Source organism: Phodopus roborovskii, unplaced genomic scaffold, assembly GCF_943737965.1.
Source record: "Phodopus roborovskii unplaced genomic scaffold, PHOROB, whole genome shotgun sequence".
In the NCBI taxonomy this organism is placed as follows: Eukaryota; Metazoa; Chordata; class Mammalia; order Rodentia; family Cricetidae; genus Phodopus; species Phodopus roborovskii.
In genome coordinates this window covers 5,898,481-5,906,776 of record NW_026126599.1, presented here as the reverse complement: position 1 = coordinate 5,906,776, position 8,296 = coordinate 5,898,481, and the positions used below count along the sequence as shown (strand labels likewise).

Here is an 8,296-nt window from a genome sequence, read left to right as displayed (position 1 = left end):
TTAGGTAACAAAGATTCTACCTGGCTGGGGAGGGATCAAAACATTTGCATAAAACTTTTTTTAGGTGGAAGATATAAAAAGATTGAATTCTTTGTCATAAACACTAGTACTAGTTTTACAACATTTTATAGAAAAGACCAGATTTAACATTTCTTAACCATCATCCCTACGCTGGTAGGGCTTTACTGGCCCTGAATACACCAAGTTGTGAACCTGTTGTTTTAGGTTACACAGCAAATTAGTTGTTCCTTTATAGACTGTGGATTGGTTTGTAGTTGAAAGACATGCTTCCAGTTGAGAGTTCTTTCTACTCCCAAGAATCAGTAACCCTGGCAGGGGCAGGTGACACACTACTCAAGCCTAAAAGCTTTGAAAGATGTGAAAACATCCTAAGATAAAGTCGAGGGTGACAGTATTCACATTCTAAGTCCAGCATTTCCCTGCTGTGAGTTCCAGGGCAGTCTGAAATACAAAGTGAAACAGTTTCAAATAAAAAACCCAACAGCAAGCAGGGTGGCATTCCCCTATAGAGGTTAAAGATGGAGAATCAGGAGTTCGAAATATAATCCTGGAGCTGGAGAGAAGGCTCTGCTGGGGTGCTGGCTGCTCCTCCAGAGGACCTGGGTTTAATACCCACATGGCAGCTTACAACTGTCTAACTCCAGTTTCAGGGAATCTGACACCCTCACACAGTCATACATACAAGAAAAGCATCAATGCTCATAAAATATAAATAATTATATAGGGAGAGCCACAGACTCATGGACAGAAGGGCCATGATTGGAAGAACATAGTAAAGAGAGCCATCATGTATAGCATGATGGGGACCCTGAAGGAAAAGAGACAGTTCAGTTCCAGAGAACAATGGGAGAAGAAGGTGTTGCTTTCAATCATTTAATTCAAGGCTGTATGGGCATTGGAGTGGCTGGGCTTCCAGTTGTAATGGGGATAGAGAAAACCAACTCCCTAAGGGCTGCCAACTCCCTGTAGCTGCCCTTGAGAGACTGCTGGGGTGTGGCCTGAGTTGGGGGGGAGGGAGCAGCAGTTAGAGGATCTGGGTTCTGGTACTTCCTGAGCACTCCTTTGCAACCCCCTTTGTTTTGTTGATTTTTCTTTAGACTTCTCTGAGATTGGGACTCAGGTAGCCCTGGCTAACCTCTACCTTGCAGTGTAGCACAGGATGACTTTGCTCCTCCTGCCTCCACCTCCCCAAGAGCTGGGATTTCAGGCATCAGTGACCATACTTAATTTGGTTAAGTACCCACAGCTTTAGATAGACTAGATAAGTACTGTACCCTGCGTTATATCCCCAACCTTCCTATCTGTTCTAAACAACCCTGAACCTTTGCTTTCAGGAGGCTAAGCTGTGCTGCTAGTAGTCACTGAGGTCATTGTTGTCATAGGACCTGTGATCTTAATGGTTATTTCCCTTCATTACTTCTCACCATTACTTCCCTCCAGAGAGAAGCCCTTTCCTCTAAGTCTCTTTCCTCCATATCTTGAGGTTAGGTACCTGGCTTGCTGTCTGATCTATGCCCCACCCAGTCCCTTTACTTGACACCTGCAGTGTATATACTAAGGTTGCAGATGTTGGAGGTGGGGTGGTAAAAAATTTCATAATCCCAAGAGAGGACCTGAAACAGACTTGGAAGCAAGATGGTTATATAGCCACAGGTCCCACAGAGAGAGGCGTTGATTCATGGCAGGCAGGGTCAGTGGGAATTCCTAGATTGGATTAAGTGGCAGAAGATAATGAGAGCCAAACCCAGCATGTAGTGATGTGGGCCTCCAACCCCACCATGTAAGATAGTGACATCAGTACTCCCAGCTCTTCTAAGGTGAGAGGGCAGGCATCTTGGCATTTAAAAGGGAGAACAAGAGACCCTGCCTCAAAAGAAGGTAAAAGGCAAGAACCAATGCCCAGGAGGACCTGTGGCCTGCACGTGTGCAACGTGTCACCCCATTTATCCAAACACACACACACACACACACACACACACACACATTAAAAAGAATGAGAATGAGCAAAGATTCTGAGGGAGAGCCTTTAATGGCATTTCATGGTCTCATGTAGCCACACAGTATAGCAGAGTAGTACAGCACTGAGCTACCAGCCACCCTTCCTTAGGAATCCATAGCTTCCTGCACATCAGGGTAGCACTCCACCAACTGTTTGTTCCTCAGTCCTAATGACCTCACTTTAAATGTTATATCACATTCATTTATCTTATGCATGTAGGCATGCAGGCCTCAGTGCACTTGTGGAGATCAGAGGACAACTTGGAGGAGTCAACTTGTTCTAACATGTGGGTCTAGGGGCTAGAACTTGGGTCATCATCAGAGTTTACCTGCTGAGCCATCCTTCTAGCCTCTAGTATCTTTTCTTAATAACAATCCCTCCTCTTTGTCTCTAGGAGGCATATTGGTGCGACAGGTGGTGACCAAATCATCAGGTCCCAGGACCTTTGACTCTTATGGTCAAGCCTGCTGCCAACCCCCCACCAAGAGGATCTCCACAGAAAGAGGAGAATTCCCAATAGTCTCCGAGTTTCTTTCATCTGTTTTTTCAAGGTGAGTTAAGACATTTGGCTTATCATCTGTCCTATGCCCCACAGCCCCTTTCCTCGACATCTGTCCTTATTAAGGATGCAGATGTTGAAGGGTGGTTGGTAAAGATCTTACAACCTCAGGAGGGGATCAGAAGGAAACTTGGAAGGAAGATGGTTATACAGTCACAGATCCCACCCAGAGAGGGGGTGGCCCATGGCTAGCCAGGGCCCAGGGGAAGTACCACGTATGTGCTAAGTAGTAGAATGCAAGTTGATGGGAGAATGTTCAGTGTGCAGATGTGCACATATAGTCTCAGCACTCAGGAGCCTGACGCAGGAGAATCACAAGTTCAAGGTCAGGAGGCTACGTGGAAAGTTGTAGAGTAACTCGGGCACTCAAAACAACAAAGTAGAGTATAGGGAAAAGTCTGAGGTAGAGTCTTTGCTGGCATTGCTGAGGAAAAGGCACACCTGGGCATAACAAGCTGGCAAACTGGAATAGTTCTGTGGCTACCTGACCCTAGATCAGTTAGGGGAAGAGAAGAACTGGTTTGAATGTGAAATTTAAATCAGGACCTTGTTGGGAATACAGGACCAGGTTGGTTTGTTCAGGATAGCCACACCCCTGATAGAGAGCAGTTTGTTTTTTGTTCCGTTTTGTTTTGTTTTGCTTTGTGGCTCCAAACAATAACCTACCCTAAAAGCATTAAGTCTCCAAGCCTTCAAGCTTTGGGAAATGCCAAAACATCCTAAGATACAGAAAGTAACTTGGGTGTGGTTATATACACCTGAAGCCCAGCACTCTGGAGGCCAGGGCAGGAAGCTTCCTGCTGTAACTCAGCAGGGTTAGAAAGTGAGACCCTGTCTCAAAATACAGAACAGAGCTGTGCATGGTGACACATGCCTATAATCCCAGCACTCTGGAAGCTGAGGCAATATAACTGCCAATGAGTCCAAAGCCAGGCTGTTCGATGTGGTGAGTTCCACAGCATCCAAGCGTACCTAAAAATAAATAAATAAAAATAATAAGTAAATAAATAAAATAAAAAACACAAGGGAAGTTGTTAATAAGTTAGCTGGGCATGTAGCTTAGTATCTGCCTGTACCACTAGCATGTGGAAGGCTGAGTCAAGAAGATCATGAGTTCATTAATTTGTCTGTTATTTTGTTTGTTTATCTGTTATTATTTTGAGGTAATGTCTCATATACTTAGCCCAGAATGGATAGAAGTTACTATGTAAGCCATAGGCTGTGACTCAACTATAATGAACTCCTTCTGTCTCAGCCTTCTAAGTGGTGGGATTTCAGGCCTGAGGTTTGACATCAAGCTAGGTTTCAAGTTTGAGCCATCTGAGCTATGGATTAAGACTCTGTTTCAATAATACCACTACCATACCCACTGCCTGCAATGAACTAGTATGCAAAAATACCATAAGAAAGAGACATAGAAGCAAGCAGAGCAGAGAAACCCAACTGAAGAGGCTTCTTTTAAACTGTCACTTCAGTTATAAATAAGCTGGGCAAGGGACCATTGTACTGTAGTCCCAGCTACTCAGCAGGCTGAGACAGGAGAATCACTTGCACTCTGGGATTTAAAATAGCCTAAGCAACATAATGCCATATCTACAAAAAATTTTAAAGGTCAAATGTGGTAGCACTTAGGAGGCTGGAGCCTGAGGACTGCTGAGTTTAGACCAGCTATGACTAAGAAGGGATTTCAGGCTAGCCTCATCTACATTATGAGACATTGTCTCAAAAAATGAAGAGAGTGCCAGGGATGTGAGTTGGTAGAGTGTCTGACTAGTATGCAAGAAACCTGGGGTTCAATCTCTGGTACTATATAAAACCAGATAGGTGGTGTACTCCTGAAATCATAGCACTCAGGAATAGAAGCAGGAGGATATGGAACTTGAAGTCACCCTTGTCTACTCAGCAGGTTCCAGGCTAGCATGGACTATATGAGACAATCAAACCATAAATCAACAAATAAAAATTAAATCACCCTACATACCAAAGCAACATTGAGCAAAAAGAACAATGCTGGAGGTATGGCCATATTTTAAGGTGTCTTACAAAACAGCATGGCACCTGCACAACACAGAAGACATAGGTAACTGACTAGAGACTTGGATTTAAGCCTACATAGTAAATTGATTTTTTTTAAAGATGCCTGAATATACAATGGGGGGAAAGCCTCTTTCAACAGTGTTGGGGAAACTAGCTCTGCAAATATATAGACAAGTGAAACTACATCTGTATCTTCTCTCCCTACACAAAGTGGATCAAAGAGCCTGATTTAGACAAACTCTGAAACTGTCAAGTAGGATACAAATGATTAAGACATGGGCCAGGACTTTCTGAAAAGAACATCAATCACTCAGAAATACTGCTAACAATTAACATGACTGCAGAAAACTAAATGGCTTCTATACACCAAAAGTAACAACTGACCAAAAGAACAGCCTTCAGAATGGGAGAAAATCTTTGCTAACTACACATCTGACTCGGGACTTATATCTACAATATAGACAGTTAATTCAAACAAGCACTGAATGTGCTAATGAAATGACCAGCCAGTTCTGAAAGGATACAGATAGCCAATAAACTTGAGAGAGGGGTGGGTGTGTTTTTAAATCAGAGTTTGGGAAATGGTAGTAGCTATTCTTCAAAATAGTTCCTACCTACCAATAGTCACTTCTGGCTGTCACACCATTGCCAAGTTCCCTCTCCCTCTGTTGAGACTGGTCTGTGTGATCCCTGTCACAGAATGAATATTATGTGACTTTAAGATGGATTCAAAAGACACAATGATCTTGTCCCTCTAATCTCTGTTTTAAGGGAATAAAAAACAATCACACCAATGTTTGAATTTAGAGACTCTTAAGTAAATTAGTATTTGGGGGTGATTTGTGGCACAGGAAGTTAAACTGTATTTCAAGCATCATGATGGCATGCGAGCTGGCCAGTAAAATTTTTGTTTACTTGCTACTAAGCAACGCTTATGATGTCATCAGGATTAGAACCCTCACTAGGTAGATCCTTACCTACACAGTGACAGTTAGCTCAGATTCAGCGTGACTTGACAGGTGAGCACACCTACTTTTGCTCTCTCTTCCTCCTTTTGATTTGGTGATGCTGGGGTCCAACCCAGGGCCTCTGCCTACCCAGGGCAAGCAATCTACCATTGAGTTACATTCCCCACCACTTCTACTTGGTTTTTTAGAAAATATTTTTCTTCCTTTCAATTTTTTGACACAAGTTATCACTCTATAGCTGAGGCTGGTCTAGAATACACAATGTTGTCCAGGTTAGTGTCTATGCCAGTGATCCTTCTGCCTCAGTTTCCCAAGTGCTGGGATTACAAAAGTGTACCACCATTCCTGGCTTGCCTTCATCACCTCCCCAAAGGTGAATAACTAAGGAGTTCTCACTGAAACTGACTCTTGCTAGCACTTGATTCAATCAAGATATCATACATGGTGATTTCCACAGTCAACTGCTGGAAAGACAGGGCTGTTCCAGTGTCTATCCTTTCAGCTTTGAGGTCTTAATGTCCGTACAAGAGGCAAAGAGCATGTCATCACAAGCTTGTTGTTTAAAAAAGGAAAATAACAAATTTTTCATGTCACAACACAAAGCTTCTGGCAGAGCTTTAACATGAAAACTTAGCCAGGTATGGCAGCACAACCCTGTATTCCCAGCACCTAAATAGGATGAAAGATGAGGGGTTTCAAGGCCAGCACCTACTACATACCAAGTTTAAGGCTAGCTGGGCTAAAGGGCATATATAGTCTGAAAAAAACGAAAACAAAAACAAAACCAACAAAGGGAGCTGGAAGCTGTCTCAGGCCTGTAATTGCAGCATTATGAGGCAAAGCAGAAAGGGGCAGCACAAGTGTAGGTCCTGCTCACAGCAGGGCTTCGTCTCAAAATAAATGAGGGGAAAACACCTATGCTTTAGTACCATTATAATAGTGGGTCCTCAAATAATGTCAGTTTTAGTCAAGTTTTAAAAATTTTTATTATATTCACACACACGCACTTGCACACGTTGGTGAATAAGGATGAAGTTTACTTAACCTGTGCCACGGTCCTTCATTTGGGGAGAAGATCGGATGTACCTAACTTGCAGGTTCCAAGTGACATTAAATACGCTGGCGTATTAACAGCAGGTTCTCAGGAACTCGTACCCCGAATTGTAATCTCCTTTGGTGAGCTCTGATCCTTTAGTCTTGGCTCCTAGGAGATTTGGTTCAAATTAACCTTGCACCAACTGTCTTTTTTTTTTCAGATCGATATTACTCGACTGTCAAGTCAGCGAATCTGTGCGTCCGCTCCGGATAGTTTTTTTTTTTTTTTTGTTTTTTTTTTTTTTTTTTTTTTTTTTTTTTTTTTAAACTGAGGTAAGCTGGAAAAACATTCTCCAACACGCTTCGCGCGGTTCTTAGCTAGAGCCACAGCTCAAGCTACCTAGATTCACATCCCGGTCCCTTCACCATCACCAGGTGCTGGGTCCGAGGGGATTAGTCAATAACGGGCAAGAGCGTCCACAATACCCTAAGCATCACTGTATTTGAGCTCCTAGAGTCAGGAGTTTTCCGTTAGTAACGCCCACTGCGCGCGGGATGCAGGGACAGCCGCAGGCGCAGTGCGCTCGACCCCCCCACTAGGGACCCGTAGGATTGGGGGGGGGGGCTGGGCGCACTAACCGGAAGTGTCCCCCTCCCGAGCGGAAGTTCCCTATTGGCACCGGATGGTGATAGAACTTCCGCTGGCTCCGCCCCTTCACTTCCGGTAGGGAAGACTGGATTGGTCCCACATGGGCGAGAATTGGCTGGAAGGTTTTAATGGTTTCGTTTTGGGGCGGCAACCAAGGGTCGTATTAGACCATGGACTCAGGCTTCATCTTCTGTTGCCCTTGCAGACTTTTTCAGAGAGCCTACCCTTTGACTGTCACACCTAATTTCAGTCTTTATGCTCTAAAAGTAAGCACTCTGTCCTGAACACTACACATTCATGTAATACATATTTTAAAAATCACCTAGGTTTGATTCTTTTGTCTTAATCAAACATCACGAGTAGGGAGTCTGGTATGATGGCTCATGTCATTAATCCCAGCACTAGGAATTCACTCACTTGAAAGCAAGTGAGTCAAGAATTGTAGATCATTCTGTGGTATAGCCCATTTAATGAGAGCTTTGAGCTACAGTTTCAGAAAAAGGGAAAGAGGAAGGACAGAGGAGAAAGGGGAAAAAATGAAATGGTGAAAAGTCACTGGTTTGCTGTTTGCTATTGACCTGTAACCCCAAATACAAAATAAAGCTAGTCTGGACTATCTAAGTCTTGAGATTCATAAGCTTATGGTTCTATGCCGTGACCCTAACCCATAGTTTGCTCTTCACATTGCCACGTCATTAAGGCAACTTAATTATAGCAAAAGATTTATAGACCTAACATTGCAAAGTTATGGGATAAAAGGATGGTAGCAGCCTACTGCCTTAACATTAACCAAGACTAGTAAGGTATCCATATTTGTAATCTGAAAACATGGGTGATAAAGACAGGCTAGGGAGGAGGTCTTCAATTGCACAATCAGGTAAGGACCATCCTGGGCTACTTGAAACACTGAAAAAGCTTAGCCAAGCAAGTATGTGTATTGCAAGGGTATTATAGCAGTTGTTAAATAGTCCATAATGAAAATGAAGGATTGAGTTTGAACCAAAGGTCTTCTAGGAGACTAGGGGAAG

At 43.3% G+C, this 8,296-nt stretch overlaps 1 long non-coding RNA gene across 1 annotated transcript; it reads right to left on the bottom strand.

Annotated features, from left to right (window-relative positions):
• Positions 1-3,203: 3,203 nt before the first annotated feature.
• Positions 3,204-7,180, bottom strand: LOC127237237 (uncharacterized). Its single transcript, XR_007835832.1, has 2 exons — positions 6,630-7,180; positions 3,204-3,551 (listed from the first exon to the last, which is right to left on the bottom strand). It is a non-coding gene; the product is annotated as an uncharacterized LOC127237237 (long non-coding RNA).
• Positions 7,181-8,296: the final 1,116 nt, after the last annotated feature.